This window comes from Schistocerca americana, chromosome 6 (genome assembly GCF_021461395.2).
Source record: "Schistocerca americana isolate TAMUIC-IGC-003095 chromosome 6, iqSchAmer2.1, whole genome shotgun sequence".
Taxonomy (NCBI): Eukaryota; Metazoa; Arthropoda; class Insecta; order Orthoptera; family Acrididae; genus Schistocerca; species Schistocerca americana.
Genome location: NC_060124.1, coordinates 444815193 through 444835245, shown reverse-complemented (window position 1 = coordinate 444835245; position 20053 = coordinate 444815193). Strand labels below are relative to the sequence as shown.

The 20053-nt window shown below is 43.6% G+C and overlaps 1 non-coding gene across 1 annotated transcript; it reads right to left on the bottom strand.

Moving 5' to 3' along the window:
• Positions 1 to 18223: 18223 nt before the first annotated feature.
• On the bottom strand, positions 18224 to 18298 carry Trnat-ugu. The gene has a single exon. It is a non-coding gene; the product is annotated as a tRNA-Thr (tRNA).
• Between the last annotated feature and the right edge of the window lie 1755 nt (positions 18299 to 20053).

Below are 20053 nucleotides of genomic sequence, written 5' to 3'. Positions count from 1 at the left end.
CGTCGGCCAATGAGACGACCAACCGAACGAACAACCGGCGGTCGTCCCGCTCCAATCTCCTTCCGTCCGACAGTTCATGTGTGTGGCCAGCGGTCGGCAAGTACCGGCTTCCGTATGTCACTGGTGCTCCGTCCCAACTGCTGCACCGTGCCCGACTCGCTTTCAAACACACGACGACCCGGAAATACTCGCGGTCTCTCCAGAGATAGTACGACGGTGCACTTATCGATAAGCGCTGGTGCTGCCACTCACGGCCAAGAAAACCAGCAACCAAGTGACGCCAGTAAATCGAATTAAAAGAAAAACGAGGCGATAGAAGGTAAGAGAAGATGACAAACAAGGCTCATCAGTGCGTTTCAGATCTTCAAGTATCCGACCCTAGGGGCAAGTTATGTTAGAAATCCGTAGCGACTGTGTATATTAGAGGAGAAGTGGACAGGGTAGTGCATCAAGAAGATTTACAGGGACCTCGCTGTCAATGGGCTCGTTGGACGGTAGGTGCACAGAGCACACCATGACAGCAACATGGCCCACTATCCGAACAGCGACAGCTTGTATCGTTGTGGTTAAGGGCACAGATGAGGAGTGGAAAGCGTCGTTGACGGAACTGCTGCTCTACCTTTCTCCCTGTCATCTGTAAGGTCGCCTTTTCTGTAGACGTGATAGCCTCCGAAGTACAGGCGCTTCAGTTTGTTTAAAATGACTCCCTTTAAGATGGGGGCAAAAAGATCTGTCACGTACAAGGAGTCTCAATTCCTTCAGATGAGCCCTGTATCTTTTCATATTCCAGTGGAGTATGGAAGCTATTTCAGTGTTGCAGTTTTTACCCTATCCTTGTGCTGGGATGGTGAGGCACTTGTAGAGCGAGGGGGGAATGGAGGTGCTGCCTGGATCCAGCGATGAGGCATCAGAATCCTGACGTCATCATCAATCAGACGTGCCAGAATGATGACTAATGGCGTCTGGGACAGCTTTTGACTTAAATACTGAGACGTTTAAGCTGCTCCCTCTCCCTTCAACGATGACGGGGAAAGAGGGCGTTAAGAGGCACTCTGCTATTCGGGTGCCTTTGTGATGTTCTGGTATTTCCTGTCTCAGCTGACTTGTTTTTAATAGAGTTGTTTTTGCATGTACAGGTGCAAGTACAGGTTCTGGTCGTAGATAGTGGTAAGCTGAAAGTCATTTGCGTCGAAGTATCGGAATTAGGAGCAGGTTTCCACACCATGGTATCATAGGAAGTGGCAAAGAAAGGGGATGTAGCTGCGTTACATTCCTTTTTAGTTTTGCCTAGGGGATTCCTGAATTTTGTGTCCCTCAGCAAAAACAGGGCAGTCCCGGCTCAAGAATGGGTGGCTCACAGAGCAGTTAATGCAGAGTGCTGGAGAGGGTCTGTCAGTCCCAGCTTCAAAGCTGCCTTTCCACACTTCCCACGAGTCGCTTCACCTCTGCAACTCAGTGTTGTATGGGCAAAACGCTGTTATTTGTAGCACTGCGTAGAGTTAGATACATAAGGCCTAACCCTTTGCCGACCAGGGTGGCCGAGCGGTTCTAGGCGCTACAGTCTGGAATCGCGCGACCGCTACGGTCGCAGGTTCGAATCCTGCCTCGGGCATGGATGTGTGTGATGTCCTTAGGTTAGTTAGGTTTAAGTAGTTCTAGGTTCTAGGGGACTGACCACCTCAGAAGTTGAGTCCCATAGTGCTCAAAGCCATTTTTGAACGTAACCCATTGTCGGAGGAACCCTGCCATGGTGTAGAGTTGGAAAACTGAAGATCACAGCAAAGGTGGCAGTCTTCTCAACTTCTCAGTTAGTCCTTCGCGTATTTTGCTTTATATCTATTATCTCCTGTGATGCCCGTTCAGGCGCTCAGTCCGGAACCGCGGCACTGTTACGGTCGCAGGTTCGAATCCTGCCTCGGGCATGGATGTGTGTGATGTCCTTAGGTTAGTTAGGTTTAAGTAGTTCTAAGTTCTAGGGGACTGATGACCACAGATGTTAAGTCCCATAGTGCTCAGAGCTATTTGAACCATTTGAACCATTTGATGCCCGTTCTTGTTTCAGTTCCGTTACATCCATGTGTATAATACCACGACATGTGAACACACCCATGCTTGAGTTAAAGGAGGCATCAATCTCAGTGTCATAGTCACTCAGTATTGGTGAGTTCCTCTTCGGTCATATTGCTGCATACTTTTTCGAAATATTCTCTTAATTGGTTTTTTACTGTGCTGCGGTTCATCTGAGATCTACGCAATTATATTTACTACCCGCTCCTTGAACAACGATTGTCCTTTACTAGGTTTGACTGGAGACGGCATTTGTGGCTCTCTGCCCGACAAGTATGATGAACTACGTGGCTCGACACCTGTTCCAGTATCACTTTCACTTGTGAAGCACGTATCGTCTCATTGTACACCTCATCTACATTGTCCGCACAGTCGTGCGTATCCGACACCACACATTCCACTGATTCATCTTGCAGAAACACCAGTATTTCATTTCCTACTTCTGTCTCATTCTGCCAATTTCCTTGGGTTCCTTTCTGACGGTATCTCAACTTCGCCAGTTGTTGTTGTCGGTACAACGTAATGTTTGCTTTATTTATCTTTGGCATTGCCCTACTTTGTATTAACACCCCTAGCACTTCAGCACTGCTGTGAGTTACCGTTCGCCTAAGCAGTCCATCTGTCCTCCGTAGCCTGATGCTGTACTCACCGCTGGATACCTCCGGCCCCGTCTGCTTTTGCCGTTTGCAGTCAATATTGTGGTTGCATGGTAAAAAATATGTAGAGTGTCCTGTAAGAAACATTGCCCTTTCGCGACTTCGCACTCAACTGATTCCTTGTGAGACTCATGTCTTCAGATTTTCTTTTCCACAGAAAATCACAACAGTCGCCTGTTTGTAATAAGATCTGTGATTACAACAAAAAGCATTTAACGGATAGACAAGGGATCTCCAAAATTCTGGGTTTACCAAAGTATGTGGGTGGCTAATAGATCCCATTTTTAGCATGAATGTTCAATAAAATAATTCATAATCTGACTTAAAACCAACGACAAATTTTTATACATTCCGGGAAAGTGTCCTTCTTCCGTCGAAATCACTCTTCTCCAGACCTCATTAAACAGAAGTTTATGAGACAAAGGACTCATAAAGCGATTTAATGAGCATGAGGTGCCCAAGATCCATAATTATAAAGAGCAACATATTTTTCCGAAATGGCACAAAAACTACCACTTTGGCCGGCCGAGGTGGCCGAGCGGTTCTAAGCGCTACAGTCTGGAGCCGCGCGACCGCTACGGTCGCAGGTTCGAATCCTGCCTCTGGCATGAATGTGTGTGATGTCCTTAGGTTAGTTAGGTTTAAGTAGTTCTACGTTCTAGGGGACTGATGACCTCAGAAGTTAAGTCCCATAGTGCTCAGAGCCATTGGAACCACTACCACTTTCGCTAAAGGACTACGACATCTTTCTTTCGTAAATAAAATTGCCTTCTGTCGGTGCAACTATAATTTATTTCTCCCAGATGAGTTTCGCCTTTTTTTCACTCTAAAGCATCTTTACTGAGAGCTAAACGATACAGTTTTGTTTTGATATGTGTTATTTTTAAATTTTTTAACAGTACATAATTAGTTACTTACAGTTTGTTGGCATCTGCGTTCCTCTCATCTGGTCTTGAGGTCGCACTAACACTTCATTTCCGGAAAGAAATTTGGAAAATTGTGGTAAGTTCCTGTGGGACCAAACTGTTGAAGTCATCGGTACCTATGCTTACGCACTACTTAATCTAACTTTAACTTACGATGAGAACATCAAACACACCCATGCCCGAGGGAGGACTCGAAACTCCGACAGGGGATCCGTGCGAACCGTGTCAAGGCGCAACAGACCGTAGGGCTACGCCGCGCGGCTTCATTTCCGAAACACACACACACACACACACACACACACACACACACACACACACAAAGTACTTATGTTTCGGAAATGAAGTGGTAGTGCGTTCTCCACACCAGATGAGAGGAAACGTAGATGCCAAGAAACTGTAAGTAATTAACGATGTACATAAAAAAGCAGGACCTAAACTGTTCAGTAATCTAAACACAACACTTACCAAAACAAAACTGTATTGTTCTAGATCCCAATGAAGATGCCTTAGAACAAAAAAAAATATTTACAAAACAAATACTTCTATACGTGGTGCGGAGGAAGTCCATGCAAACTTGTGACTACGAAATCATTTATTGTACAGGACGAAATAAAACTCCTCTGCACAGTCTTGGGCTCTTAGATTACTTCTGGAGGAGGCCGAGTTGGTACTGTAACAGATACAAAATACTAAATCGCTTTATTATTACGTGAACAAGATGAAACACTTAACTTTGAAACAATCCATTGCCACAGGAATGTCATGTACATTTGTCACTGTCACTGAACATTAACGTATCACTTCATGTAGACAAGCTACGGATTTACCGCAGTTGACACACCGGTTATTATCAGATCACCGAAGATAAGCGCTGTCGGGTGTGGCCGGCACTTGGATGGGTGACCATCCGAGCCGCCATGTGCTGTTGCCATTTTTCGGGGTGTGTTCAGTCCCGTGATGCCAATTGAGGAGCTACTCGACCGAACAGTAGCGGCTGCAGTCAAAGAAAACCATCGTAACGCCCGAGAGAGCCGTGTGCTGACCACACGCCCCTCCGATCTGCATACTCAGCTGAGGATGACACGGCGGTCGGTTGGTCCCGACGGGCCACTTGTGGCTTGAAGACGGAGTGCTTTCATATAGACAAGATGTCTCTTGTTTCATAGTACGATTGACTATGTAAACTTCGCGGCCCAGTTCTGTCTAATACAACTCTCACAATGCCGGCTCTGTAGTGAGTTGACGCCGTCGTCTTCAGTGATGATTGCAGACTGGGCTGAGCGGCACTTCGCTCTGACGGAATTAAGCACGCTGCTGCTGTGGCGTGTGGGACACTTGAGGTCGTGTCTACCGCAACCTCTTTCATTAGGCTTTGCTTTTGGCAGCGACTGTCCTAAAACTATGTTTTCCTAGCTGCGCGAAGTTACCGCAACGTTCTGCGTAAAACGTTTGCGAGACCGCGCTCCGCTCTTGCAAATTTCAAACATTCCAGTCCGTTTTCCTAGGGAGCGGGCAGTTCCACTGCTGGCACTACTTCCCGGATATGCTTGCGTGCTTCCGGAGGAGTCTGTCCCGCTCGTCGCAGCGATTTGCTTGGTCGGTGGAGTGGGGGAAGTCGAACTGAGCAGCAGCGACTGCTAAGCGACAGCTTCACTATTTGTTTCGCGGGCACGGATAGCATGAGAGTAGGTAATTCTTCCAATCTAGTTATTGAAAGATTCATCAGAAATATCCTCTGACCGCTTCTCTACCTCAGAGGATGAGCAACTTATCAATATGGTATCCGAACACCATATTTTCTGCAACATGGCCGACGGCGAGTTGAAAAACTAAATGCAAAAGCAGTTAACTTGGGGAGAAATCGCCGGCCGGGGTGGCCGAGCGGTTCTGGGCGCTACAGTCTGGAAGCGCGCGACCGCTACGGTCACAGGTTCAAATTCTGCCTCGGGCATGGATGTGTGTGATGTCCTTAGGTCAGTTAGGTTTAAGTAGTTCTAAGTTCTATGGGACTGATGACCACAGAAGTTAAGTCCCGTAGTGCTCAGAGCCAATTGGGGAGAAATCGGAAGAAAAATAAATGAAACATGTAATAAGAAATATCCTTGATTATGTCCAATGTAAAACACTAGTAAATGTATTTTTACTGAGACTTTAACCACAGTTATAATGAGTTGGATGCTGTTGTTACTGTGATCTGTATCGTGAACGACCGTTAAAACTCGGACCATTAAAGTAATCACAGAATCCGCTCCTCACACTGAATCCCTCAGCTTTGCTACCGCCGCCATAAACCAAGTGTATCTCGTTGTCCTGGGACAACGTCTTCGTCACAAGGCAGTGGAAACTGGCATTCTTCTGCATCATCGTGTTACTGTTTTGTTGCTGAAATGTTACGCACTCGTTCTTCTTCACGATGTAAGAGCATTTGTGTGATTGCTTTCCACTTCCTGAGTATTCTTCCGAACAATGTAGTCTTCCTCCTCTTTCCTAGCTTCCATGTACTTCCGGGCCGCCAAAATTAACAGCTTTTTAGATATATCACCGCTCTGTATGTTTTGCCTTCGCTGCATCCTCCACTACCGTCGCCCCCCACTGCGCTGCGCATGTAGTACCAAAATGTTCGCTGGCTGGGGTGGCCGAGCGGCTCTAGGCGCTACAGTCTGGCACCGCGCAACCGCTGCGGTCGCAGGTTCGAATCGTGCCTCGGGCATGGATGCGTGTGATGTCCTTAGGTTAGTTCGGTTTAAGTAATTCTAAGTTCTAGGGGACTGATGACCTCAGCAGTTAAGTCCCATAGTACTGAAAGCCATTTGAACCAAAATGTTCCTCGCAGCGCGCTGGATCTCGGGATGCGCCAGTGAACCACACAATACTGCCCTCGCCTAGGGCAAACTGTAGCACCCACCGACTTCCAACAACCTGTAAAAGTAAATTAAAACCTTTCCGGAACTTTTTCCCCCTTTGATCCTCCCATAAAAAGAGTATGCGAAATAAGTTTGTCGCGTAGTACATTTCGGATATCGGTTTGCTAAAAATTGCGCTATACGCGACATTTTTACTTATTACTTCACTGGTACTGACTCTACTGGCCAGAAGGTTTTAGCATATTATTGACATGTGCCACTGAAGCCAAATATGAAATTATGTGGCCATCAGACAGATGGATTAGAAGATATGGTGTGATATGTACTGACTTGCGCGAAGGGCACACTTTTCTTAAAAGCTCGAGTAATTCCCTATTTCAGCAGCACAAAAGTTGCATTGAATTAAAGAAAAGTTGTAATTTTCTACGTTCTGAAGCGCACCGCCCCGCGGCTAGGAAAACCTTTCATGCAGCGTCCTGCGGCCCGCATCGGTCAGCGAAACGCGCAAGGTTATTCCTTCACCCAGGAAAACGTTGCATTAGCATTACTTGTGGTACCGTTACGAAGCACCAAGCTTGTCTTGCGACGTCGTCCTTCGGGCGACACCACATCACTTACCCAACCTCTGGCATTAAAAGCAAATTGCTACGCATTTCTAAAGAGCGTTCTTTTTCCGTCGAAATTACACTTCTCTGGCGCTCGTTATACACAAGTTGATGAGACAAAGAACTCGTTAAGTCGCTGATTAATGACCATGTGGACTACATCTATGTTTGCGTGTATTTGACTACTCTGCAATTAACAGTAAAGTGTCTCGCAAGGGTTCATCAAAGCATTTTCATACTATTTCTCTACCGTTCCTTTCGAACAGCGCGCGGGAAAAATGAAACTTAAGTCTTTCCTTGCGATCTGCGACTTCTCTTATTTTATTACGATGATCGTTTCTTCCTGTGCAAGGGGGCGGTATCAAAATATTTTCACATTCAGAGAGGAAAGGTGGTGATCGAGATTTCGTGAAAAGATCTAACCGAAAAGGAAAAAGCATTCGTTTTAGTGACCTTCACCCCAACTTGAGTAGCGTATCTATGATATTGCCTACCATATTTCGTGTCAACGAAACACGAGGTGCCCTTCTCTGAATTTTTTCGATCTCATCCACCAATCCAATCTTGTAAGGATCCCATACTGCGCAGCAGTAGTCCAGAAAACGACAGACGAGCATAATGCAGGCAGTCTCTTTAGCTGACCTGTTGCATCTTCTAAGCGCTCTACCAAATGAATCGCAGTCTTTAGGTCGCCCTCCCCACAATAATGTGATCGTTTCGATTCAAGTTGTTCGTGCTTGTGATCCGTAGGTATTTTGTTGAACTGACAACCTTCAGATTTCTGTGATATATCATGTAACATTGGTGCTCAAGATCTAGAATTACTGAAACAATTTATTTTCCGAAATAGCACAAATATACATAATATTTCAGCACCTCACAGGAACGCCATATGTGCTAACACAAATGAAGAATGAAAGGCGCTCCAATCACTGATTATGTACATATATTTACAAAGCAATGTTCAAATGGTTCAAACTGCTCTGAGCACTATGGGACTTAACCTCTGAGGTCATCAGTCCCGGAGAACTTAGAACTACTTAAACCTAACTAACCTAAGGACATCGCACACATCCATGCTCGAGGCAGGATTCAAACCTGCGACCGTAGCGGTCGCGCGGTTCCAGACTGTAGCTCCTAGAACCGATCGGCCACCCCGGCCGGCCAAAGTAATGTGTCTTCTGGAAGTACTTCATATGTAATCCTACAATGGAAAGTATTAACACAAAGAAGTAGCAAGAGAAAGTGCAATAGAAAATCTTGCTAAAGGCCAAGTTGTCTTACCTTCTCTTCTCATTCTTCAACTCAAGGTTTAAACTACTGCCTTTTCCCGCTATCTCTCTCTTCTCTATATTCTAATCGTTTATCTTATTTTATTACGATGATCTTTTCTTCCTACGTGGGAAAGTGTCAACAAAATACTTTCGCATTCAGGGGAGAAAGCATAAATTACTAAAAGCTTTTACTTGATTGCTAACTCCAAAACAAGAAGTAATAATTTGAGTCTCGTGTGTTACATTAGTGCTCGAAGCAAAGTGCCAATACCTCAGCAAGTTTCCACACCGCGAGAAGAAGCACATAGAACACTGCCACAATCCTGAAACAAATGTGCCGCCAGCCCTTGTTCGAAACTTCCGCTAGCTACCTGTCTGAGACATTTTAGTCGACTCACAGTCATGGAGCATCCAGTCTAGTTTGGGTATTCTGCTGTTACACTGGTAGAGATTTCCCACTTTTCACTTCAACGTTTAAAGTACTGCTTGTTCCTGCTTCACTGTAGTTCCTTCTATAGGCGGTGGAGAAAAACATGGGAACACCAAAAAGACGACGCATTCGCGCCTAATACGTATGGGATACCCGCTGGCATTCGAAACAGCTTCCAGTCATCTCTAAAAGTGTAAATAAAGGCCCTGTATGGTTTTCAAGGGATTCTTACACCAGTCATCTGAAAAATTGTGGGGAGTTCAGGTAACAAATGTGTGTGAATCTCTAAGCGACCAAACTGGTGAGGTCATCAGTCCCTAGACTTGCACACTACTTAAATTAACTTAAACTAACTTATTCTAAGGACAACACACACACCCATGTCCGAGGGAGGACTCGAACCTCCGGCGGGTGGGGCCGCGCAATCCGTGGCGTGGCGCCTCAAACCGCGCAGCCACTCCGCGCGGCTGTCCAGGTAACGATGATGTACGTGTGTAGCGTTCGACAATCTTCTCCCCAAAGTAAACCACAAAGGCTTAATCATATTGAGATCTGGCAACTGTGGTGTACAGTGGAGGTACGATACTTCATCCTGTTGCTCAGAAAACCAGTCCTGGGCGATATGAAGTGTCCTTTTGTATTGGAACACACCATCACAATTGGGGAAAAGACATTGTACTATGGGGCGGGCCTGATCATCCAAAATGGTCTCATAATTCTTGGCAGTAATGCTACATTCCAGAGAACCCGTGGGATCTATGGAATACCACGATATGACTGCCCAAATCACCATTTAACCCCTTCCAAGTTACACTCTTGGGACGTTCACTCTTCCAGAAGTTGGAAATAGTGTGAAACAAGTCTCATCCGAAGAAATGAAATTCTTAGACTGCTTTTTAATCGAGGTTTAATGGTTTCGGCATAATATTTTCCTATAATAGCACATGTGGACTCTGACCACAATCTATTGGTTATAAACTGTAGATTAAAACTGAAGAATCTGCAAAAAGGTGAGAATTTAAGGAGATGGGACCTGGATAAACTGAAAGAACCAGAGGTTGTACAAAGTTTCAGGGAGAGCATAAGGGAACAATTGACAGGAATGGGGGAAAGAAATACAGTAGAAGAAGAATGGGTAGCTTTGAGGAATGAAATAGTGAAGGCAGCAGAGGATCAAGTAGGTAAAAAGACGAGGGCTAGTAGAAATCCTTGGGTAACAGAAGAGATACTGAATTTAATTGATGAAAGGAGAAAATACAAAAATGCAGTAAGTGAAGCAGGCAAAAAGGAATACAAACATCTCAAAAATGAGATCGACAGGAAGTGCAAAATGGCTAAGCAGGGATAGCTAGAGGACAAATGTAAGGATGTAGAGGCTCATCTCACGAGGGGTAAGACAGATACTGCCTACAGGAAAATTAAAGAGACCTTTCGAGAAAAGAGAACCACTTGCATGAATATCAAGAGCTTAGATGGAAACCCAGTTCTAAGCAAAGAAGGGAAAGCAGAAAGTTGGAAGGAGTATATAGAGGATCTATACAGGGGCGATGTTCTTGAGGACGATATTATGGAAATGGAAGAGGATGTAGATGAAGATGAAATGGGAGATCTGATACTGGGTGAAGAGTTTGACAGAGCACTGAAAGGCCTAAGTCGGAACAAGGCCCCGGGAGTAGACAACATTCCATTAGAACTACTGACAGCCTTGGGAGAGCCAGTCCTGACAAAACTCTACCATCTGGTGAGTAAGATGTATGAGACAGGCGAAGTTCCCTCAGACTTCAAGAAGAATATAATAATTCAAATCCCAAAGAAAGCAGGTGTTGACAGATGTGAAAATTACCGAACTATCAGTTTAATAAGTCACAGCTGCAAAATACTAACGCGAATTCTTTACAGACGAATGGAAAAACTGGTAGAAGCCGACCTCGGGGAAGATCAGCTTGGATTCCGTAGAAATGTTGGAACACGTGAGGCAATACTGACCCTACGACTTATCTTAGAAGAAAGATTAAGGAAAGGCAAACCTACGTTTCTAGCATTTGTAGACTTGGTGAAAGCTTTTGACAATGTTGATTGGAATACTCTCTTTCAAATTCTGAAGGTGGCAGGGGTAAAATACAGGGAGCGAAAGGCTATTTACAATTTGTGCAGACACCAGATGGCAGTTATAAGAGTCGAGGGACATGAAAGGGGCTCGCAGTGGTTCGGAAGGTAGACAGGTTCGTAGCCTCTCCCCGATGCTATTCAATCCGTATATTGAGCAAGCAGCAAAGAAAACAAAAGAAAAGTTCGGAGTAGGAATTAAAATCCACGGAGAAGAAATAAAAACTTTGAGGTTCGCCGATGAGATTGTAATTCTGTCAGAGACAGCAAAGGACTTGGAAGAGCAGTTGAACGCAATGGACAGAGTCTTGAAAGGAGGGTATAAGATGAGCATCAACCAAAGCAAAACGAGGATAATGGAATGTAGTCGAATTAAGTCGGGTGATGCTCAGGGAATTAGATTAGGAAATGAGACACTTAAAGTAGTAAAGGAGTTTTGCTATGTGGAGAGCAAACTAACTGGTGATGGTCGAAGTAGAGAGGATATAAAATGTACACTGGCAATGGCAAGGAAAGCGTTTCTGAAGGAGAGAAATTTTTCAACATCGAGTATAGATTTATGTGTCAGGAAGTCGTTTCTGAAAGTATTTGTATGGAGTGTAGCTATTTATGGAAGTGAAACATGGATGATAAATAGTTTGGACAAGAAGAGAGTAGAAGCTTTCGAAATGTGGTGCTACAGAAGAATGCTGGAGGTTACATGGGTAGATCACATAACCAATGAGGAGGTATTGAATAAAATTGGGGAGAAGAGGAGTTTGTGGCACAACTTGATTAGAAGAAGGGATCGGTTGGTAGGACATGTTCTGAGGCATCAAGGGATCACCAATTTAGTACTGGAGGGCAGCATGGAGTCTAAAAATCGTAGAGGGACACCAAGAGATGAATACACTACGCAGATTCAGAAGGATGTAGGCTGGAGTAGGTACTGGGAGATGAAGAAGCTTGCACAGGATAGAGTAGCATGGAGAGCTGCATCAAACCAGTCTCAGGACTGAAGACTGCAACAGCGACAACAACAATGGGCATTTGTATCTCTGATGAGCAGTTTGGAATTCCAGATCGCACTGGAATTTCCTGGTTGTGGATCTCCCTTCGTGTTGTTTTTGATACTCACAGGAAAGAGGGGCATTTAGTTTTGAAGTGATCTTTGCAGCTCTTGTCCTCTTATTTTTCGCATCAATCGTCTTACTCTGTTCAATGACCATCAGGATCACTCAACACACTTTTGTGACTTAGCTGATGATATTTTCCGCTTTTCCTGTATGCGTTGTGAGTCTTTAGTATACTGATCTGACCATGACTGATACTTGCAACCTACTGAGAACATTGCACAGGTGCCGTTCCTGGTGAAATACAACGGTGCAACGTGGAAGCTTGGTTAACATCTGCGTTTATATTCAAGAATACATTTTTCGCGAAGTTTCCAAGTTTTTGTCTTCCGTGTTTTTGACAACCCCTCTATCTGTCCCTTGGTCTTCCCACATCTCTTTTTCGGCGCATAGCACAGAAACCCGTTAGGCTCTGAGCGCTATGGGAGAAACACGTTAGGGGTCATCTTGATATTCTGTCTGCTTTAGAATATTTTGGTGTGAGTTGAGTGCTTGTGCTTTTGATTTCTGTACTATATGTTTGTTCCTAAATCTGTTCAAATGGCTCTAAGCACTATGGGACTTAACATCTGAGGTCATTAGTTCCCTAGAACTTAGAACTACTTAAACCTAACTAACCTAAGGACATCACACACATCCATGCCCGGGGCAGGATTCGAACCTGCGACCGTAGCAGCAGCGCGGTTCCGGACTGAAGCGCCTAGAACCGCTCGGTCACAGCGGCCTGTTCCTAAATCTGTCCTGCCTTCTACATCCTTCACTCCTCCTTAGGAACGCAGTTGCACAGTTCTGCATCTTGTCACTGTTTTCTGTCTTGGCTTCCCTCTTTCATCCCCCTACCTTCTGTTTTTTGTATTATTATAAAATCACACGCGAATAATAAAATGTTTATGATTTTATCTCCAACTGATTTTGAGTCTATCTAAATATTACGTGGTTTATGTAACATTTAAAATATTTGTACAACGTACAGTAGCCATGTATTATTCTTTTATTACTTGTTGTTTCTGTATTCCGAAACGTTTTACAATTTTTGTCCTTTTCCGACTTCTCTTCAGCTCTATTAGCTACGTAGTTTAACATCGTCTTTCGAAGACGGTGCACCGGTGCAGAATTTTTCTCTCGTTACTCTGTCAAAGCCTTCTCAGTTAAACAAATGCTGGTTAGTATGTTGTGCTCTCGACATTTCTCTAGAACTTGGTACGGTATAAACTCATTATATTTAGAGAAACTAACTGTCCTCTATCTGAATTATTCATCTCTTAAGACCACTTCTCCTATTACCTCTAATTTTTCATTTTCTGCTTAGACAATCGTACATTGAATTGAGAAGGCTGAACCATCTCTAAGTTTTACATTCTCCACTCTTGATATTTTTTAAATAGTGGTATTGTCTCTGCAGCACATTTGCTCCTTGATGGTATTTGTCGTTGATAACACAAACAAGTTTGACGCTAAGATCTGAGTTTCACAACCGTAATGCAAAAACAAAAATAATTTTCCCCTACAGTTCACTTCCTTTCATGAGGTTCGAAGTAGATGTACGTACTCTGACGCTAAGATCTTTAACTAAGTTCTTTTCAAGGTAGGGCAAGAAAGTGGGATTCTCTACCAATTAAAAAGAGAAAAGATAGCTCATTAGTCAAACCTAAAAGCCTGTGTGGCAAATACGAACATTTATTGTTAAGCTTCATGATGTCGTTACTGTATTACACACACGCCACTATTGCAGCATGTGTAGATATTACTTTCTTTGAGAAATTCCAGTGCATATTTTAAGACGCGAGAAAGATATTCACTATAAGTGAGATAGGAGCAACTTTTGTTTCCAAAGTAGTGACTTTCCTACATTAGCTAGGGTAAGCATCAGTAGTGTTAAGCACTATAGTGACGGTTTCTGTTAACGAAGTGTACCGGTTAAGTTTCAAGGCGTTGCTTCCCTTTTGTTAATATATGCCATTGCTTGTTCCATATCTCTGAAGGATCTCTTTCATGGTGGGAGCTACGGAACACGGTGAGTGAATGAATGTGAATGAATTTGGACTTTCGTGATATGCTATCTGACAACGTGTCGTGTTCTTCAATGCAATACCATTCTACTATGTTTGACAAGCTCCACATTAATTTTGTTTACTACAACGATCTCCTATTTTTCACAACTTTCATCTCTTCCTTCAGATCAGATATTTCGATTAAATCAGTTCCTCCAACTATTCCGGTCTTTTTAATTTTTACTTAGGTCTCCTTCCTTCTCCTTCTCTACGCACAAATTTAATACAAGTCGTTCCTATTATTATTATTCTCTCAGCTTTTCTTGCATTTCGAACCGATGATTTCAGTGTTATTTCTCTCTCGTTTCAATCAGCTTATAACCTTTCTGTAAAGAATTGTCTGTGTGTGTGAATACTGAATATTTTATTTCCCAAATCTTTCTCCTCGTGTACCGTTTAGTAGGTAGCGTGTTCAACAGCTGAGCAAAACTGACTGTTGGTTAGGCCTGTGTTGCGCATGTGAACCATGTAGTGAAACAAAACTGTAAACTTAATCAAATGCAGTAAATGAAATAATGAAAATGAATCTAATTAACTGCCAAAAGAAACTAATTGTGTGCTCAATGGAAACAATACAACTAAAAGTCAATATCGAAGTACATTATGAAAGTTCCCTGATGCGAAATGCCATGTTTGACTTGCAATAACCACAAAATAAATGACTGTTCTACGCGGAAAAAAAATAACTGTATGAAATTACCAGAATCGTTCACTGAAAATTAATCTGGTTAGCACAACATCTGATAGTTCTGACTACATAATGCTTCCTCATAAGTACGCAAGACATATACCGTAAAATAAAAGTTACTTATCTCTTGTTCAGCATGCTGTTTTATGTCTGATGTACTGACGTTCTCGAAAGCAAATACAAATCGGCACATGCAGCAGCTTAGGAAAAAAAATCTACTCCAATTTGGTTTAGTTGTCAGGAACCGTGTGTTTCTGCGTGTGGCGTGAGGTGCAATACACACACGACAAAATATCCAAACCGTTAGTAAGAATGATGGAGGTAGGTTTTACTTTATTGAAAATTGTTCTTGATAAATAAAGCTCTGATTATTGACAAAAAGGACTGTACATCATAAGAAGACTGTATCGAATACGAAATTCTCTCATGACAAAAACTACAGACATCTCAAGCAATAGCGTAATTTGTGACATAATGAAAACCAAAAGAACAAATTGACACTAATAATAATTGTTATTAGTTATCTGAGGGCTAAACATTTCCTCCAATTAATAGTTCTGACAAACAAATATCGTATTCTTGAGCATGCATGTATTACCTTTAAAAATCGCTCCAAAAATCTTCTCCATTAATACAAAGAGTGAAATAGCTCTATAAACAAGTTTTCATCTCCATAAAAAGTATTCCAGATGCTTCTCTCAGATTAAGAAACAACAGATCTCACTCTCTGAAAAACTCAGCTGCTCACTACCATGCCTCAAATAAGAATGCCCCAGCGCTGCGCAGCTAACTGACTAGCAAGTGAATCATTGATAAAACGAAACACAGAGTCAAGCATCTTACCACTACTCGTGCAGTGCCCTTGTTCATTTTCGTCCCAGTATAGTAAAGCTACACTACTGGCCATTAAAATTGCTACACCAAGAAGTTGACGTGCTACAGACGCGAAATTTAACCGACAGGAAGAAGGTGCTGTGATATGCAAATGATTAGTTTTTCAGAGCACTCACACAAGGTTGGCGCCGGTGGCGACACCTATAACGTGCTGACATAAGGAAAGTTTCCAACCGATTTCTCATACACAAACAGCAGTTGACCGGCGTTGCCTGGTGAAACGTTGTTGTGATGCCTCGTGTAATGGGGAGACGTGCATACCATCACGTTTCCGACTTTGATAAAGGTCGGATTGTAGCCTATCGCGATTGCGGTTTATCGTATCGCGACGTTGCTGCTCGCGTTGGTCGAGATCCAATGACTGTTAGCAGAATATGGAATCGATGGGTTCAGGAGGGTAATACGGAACGCCGTGCTGGATCCCAACGGCCTCGTATCACTAGCAGTCGAGGTGACAGTCATCATATCCGCATGACTGTAACGGATTTTACAGGCCCGTCTCGATCCCTGATTCAACAGATGGGGACGTTTGAAATACAACAACCATCTGCGTGAACAGTTCGACGACGTTTGCAGCAGCACGGACTATCAGCTCCAAGACCATAGCTGCGGTTACCCTCGACGCTGCATCACAGACAGGAGCGCTTGCGATGGTGTACTCAACGACGAACCTGGGTGCACGAATGGCAAAACGTCATTTTTCGGATGACTCCAGGTTCTGTTTACAGCATCATGATGGTCGCATCCGTGTTTGGCGACATCGCGGTGAACACACATTGGAAGCGTTTATTCGTCATCGCCATACTGGCGTATCACCCGGTGTGATGGTATAGAGTGCCACTGGTTACACATCTCGGTCACCTCTTCTTCGCATTGACGCACTTTGAACAGTGGACGTTACATTTCATATGTGTTACGACCCGTGGCTCTACCCTTGATTCGATCCATGCGAAACTCTACATTTCAGCAGGGTAATGCACTACCTCATGTTGCAGGTCCTGTATGGGCCTTTCTGGATACAGAAAATGTTCTACTGCTGCCCTGGCCAGCACATTCTCCAGATCTCTCACCAATTGGGAACGTTTGGTCAATGGTGGCCGAGCAACTGGCTTGTCACAATACGCTAGTCACTACTCTTGATGAACTGTGGTATCGTGTTGAAGCTGCATGGGCAGCTGTACCTGTATACGCCATCCAAGCTCTGTTTGACTCAATGCCCAGGCGCATCAATGCCGTTATTACGGCCAGAGATGGTTGTTGTGGGTACTGAGTTCTCAGGATCTATACACCCAAATTTAAAATGTAATCACATGTCAGTTTTAGTATAACATATTTGTACAAGGAATACCCGTTTATCATTTGCATTTTTTCTTGGTGTAGCAATTTTAATGGCCAGTAGTGTATGTTATTTACAATAGCAGAAAACATATGAAAACCTCACAAGCTTCCTGTTCCCGGTACAACTAGCACTATGAGACACCACCTAGATCATCTCTTTCATTGCCAGCAGTGAAGTGACCCACACAGTGTTTGTTCGTTTAAACGAACGAGATCACGGTCCGTACGACATGGCGTCACTAATGTGAAGCGCGTGTGTTTGAAGTTCCTCTAAACGCTGATGCAATGCTGTTGAACATGTAGGCAGCTATAAATGTATTAAGCTTTATAACCCAACATGTTTCATTTAATTGTTTTCATTTAGCTAAAAAGAAAAAGGTTGTTAACATTATTTGCTTCCTGAGGTCGTAGTTATGAAACATCGGTAGCTTTTTCCTTTGGTTGGGTTGTGGTCTGGCCTGGTGACAGGCACCACAAATCGTCACAAAGTCGGGCTGCGGGTGGCTTTCAGCGTTTGTAGCGCTCCACTAGTGACTGCCGGACAGATCGACCACAAAGCTGCAAAGCTGCCGACGCCATCTGGAACGCAGCCAGTGCAGGTAGAGTAACGACCTACGTGCTTTCTACCTGTTTCACAGATATGTAGCAGTCGTCTGTTCTGCATTTGTTAGTTTATAGAAACTCGGATGGAGCTTCTTCTATCAAGTACAAATGATAAAGAATTTTTACAAAGCCGAGAAAACACGGTGTGTTGCGAACAGCGTCATAGAATTCATCAGACATAGGACTGTATTCCTGACGATTAAAAAGAAACTCTAACACCTACATTTTAAGTAAAAGGACGATGTTTTTACTAGGTCACGCTGACATGCTACTTCTCTGTCACTCAGAAGATAGTGGAGATGATAGAGTAGTATGTTTCTTCTTTTATAGCGGAACTGTTCATCTCTGGCCGTGGGTTTCTAATGCATCTCGGTTCTAGGCGCTTCAGTCTGGAACCGCACTGCTGCTACGGTCGCAGGTTCGAATCCTGCCTCGGGCATGGATGTGTGTGATGTCCTTAGGCTAGCTAGGTTTAAGTAGTTCTAAGTCTAGGGGACTGATGCCCTCAGTTGTTAAGTCCCATAGTGCTCAGATCCATTTGAACCATTTTCTAATGTCTTCAGCTGTAGACGGGCGTTGATATATATCAACGGGGCAGGTGAAAATGTGTGCCCCGACCGGGATTCGAACCCGGGATCTCGTGCTTACATGGCAGACGCTCTATCCATCTGAGCCATCGGGAGCACACAGGATAGTACGGCTATTTCACACACGCCTCCCGTGAGACCCAAATTCCCACCTTGTATGTCCACGCACTACATTCGTAGTGTTCCACCCCAGCACATTCATTACTCATGGAAGACATTCTTTCCAAGTCCCGTAAGAGTTCGGGGAATATGTGTGCATCCGTACAGAAGAAGAAGGTCATGGCCGGTATTGCCAGAACTATGTTCTAAAGAACAGACACCATATCCATATATTTTCAAATTTATCTCCTTACTATCTTTCAAGGAACCCGATGAATCTCAGGTCGCAAGTTCAAGTAATGCTCATTTGAATGTTGTGTTTTAACAACTATGACACGAAAAATATTAGCTGCTAATAACTCACCATGTGCATCAGGAGGAAAACAGAAAATAAGCGTCCGCGAGGTGCAGGGATCAACCTTCTATGTGATGTATCTATCACGCATCACAAAATAAGTGTTCAGGACGAACCATTAACAAGAATCATTAACACAGAATGTAAAATGGCGCGCCACAGTGGTCACATGGGTTTGCACCATCAGGGTCGAAGGCGAACTACTTGTGAGTCACAAACTATGTAGGATCCTCATCTAGGGATCTACTCTTAAAGGAATGTTTATAGAATTATATTGGTATAACAGAGCGATGAGACCTAATGGGATTTGTGGCTCCTTGTGTGACAATGATGATAAACCACGCGGCTCGACACCTGTTTTAATATTACTTTAATTTGTTAAGCACGTATCGTCACCATTGTACTACTCATGTACATTGTTTGCACAGTTTAGCGTATGCGACATCACTGACTCATCTTGCAGAAACGCTAATATTACATCTGTCAGTTCTTTCTCATTCCTTGAAATTCCTTTGGTTCCTTTGTGACGAAATGTCAAATTCGCCAACTGTTGTTGTAAATACATTGCAATCTTTGCTATGTTTAACGTTGCCGTTGCTTGTTTATCAACACCGCTAGCACTGTAGCACTGTTGTGAGTTACCCGTCGACTAAGCAGTTCAACTACACTCAGTAGCCTCATGCTGTGCCCACCGTCGAAAATATCCAGTCCCGCCCACTGTTGCCATTTGCAGCCAATATTGTGGTTCCATGGTACACTTTATGTGGTGCGTCGAATGCCTTAACCATCATTGACCTATTGTGAGCACGCACGGAAGGGGTACCTTGTGGGATCCACTAGCAGTTTTGTAGGGGAATTCAATTACTGTGGTTCCTAAAGAATTCAGGTACTTTTCGGTCGGTGTGGTGACAGAAGCATGCAGTAGGTACATCCTGAGTATTAATGTGATGTCACGATAATACCGTGAACTTATTGAAAATATTGTTGTCTGCATCACGAAGAAATTCGCTCGCAACTGATCTCACGCTTGTCCTACGGATTAAGTCATACGAAGATGTCCCATACCACTGGACTCAAAATGGTTATAAATAAAATTTTTGTGACTCGAAGAAGCTCTTCAAGCATCCTCATACGGATCGTGGACTTCAGCCTAACAGATACTGCTGTAGGTACCTGCTGTGGGTACACACTCGGTATTGACTTGCCAAGTCACACAGTACGCACTCATCAACATTATCAATCAACAGTTCACCTGTCGACGATTAGCCGAGGAAGTTTCGAAGAAAACTGTTAGGACATCAGTCAGAACAGTGCTTCAAATTTCTTCTTAAACAAACTGGAAGACACTGACAAACGCTTGAACTTCTCTAGCAAGTTAAAACTCTGTGATGGCTCAGT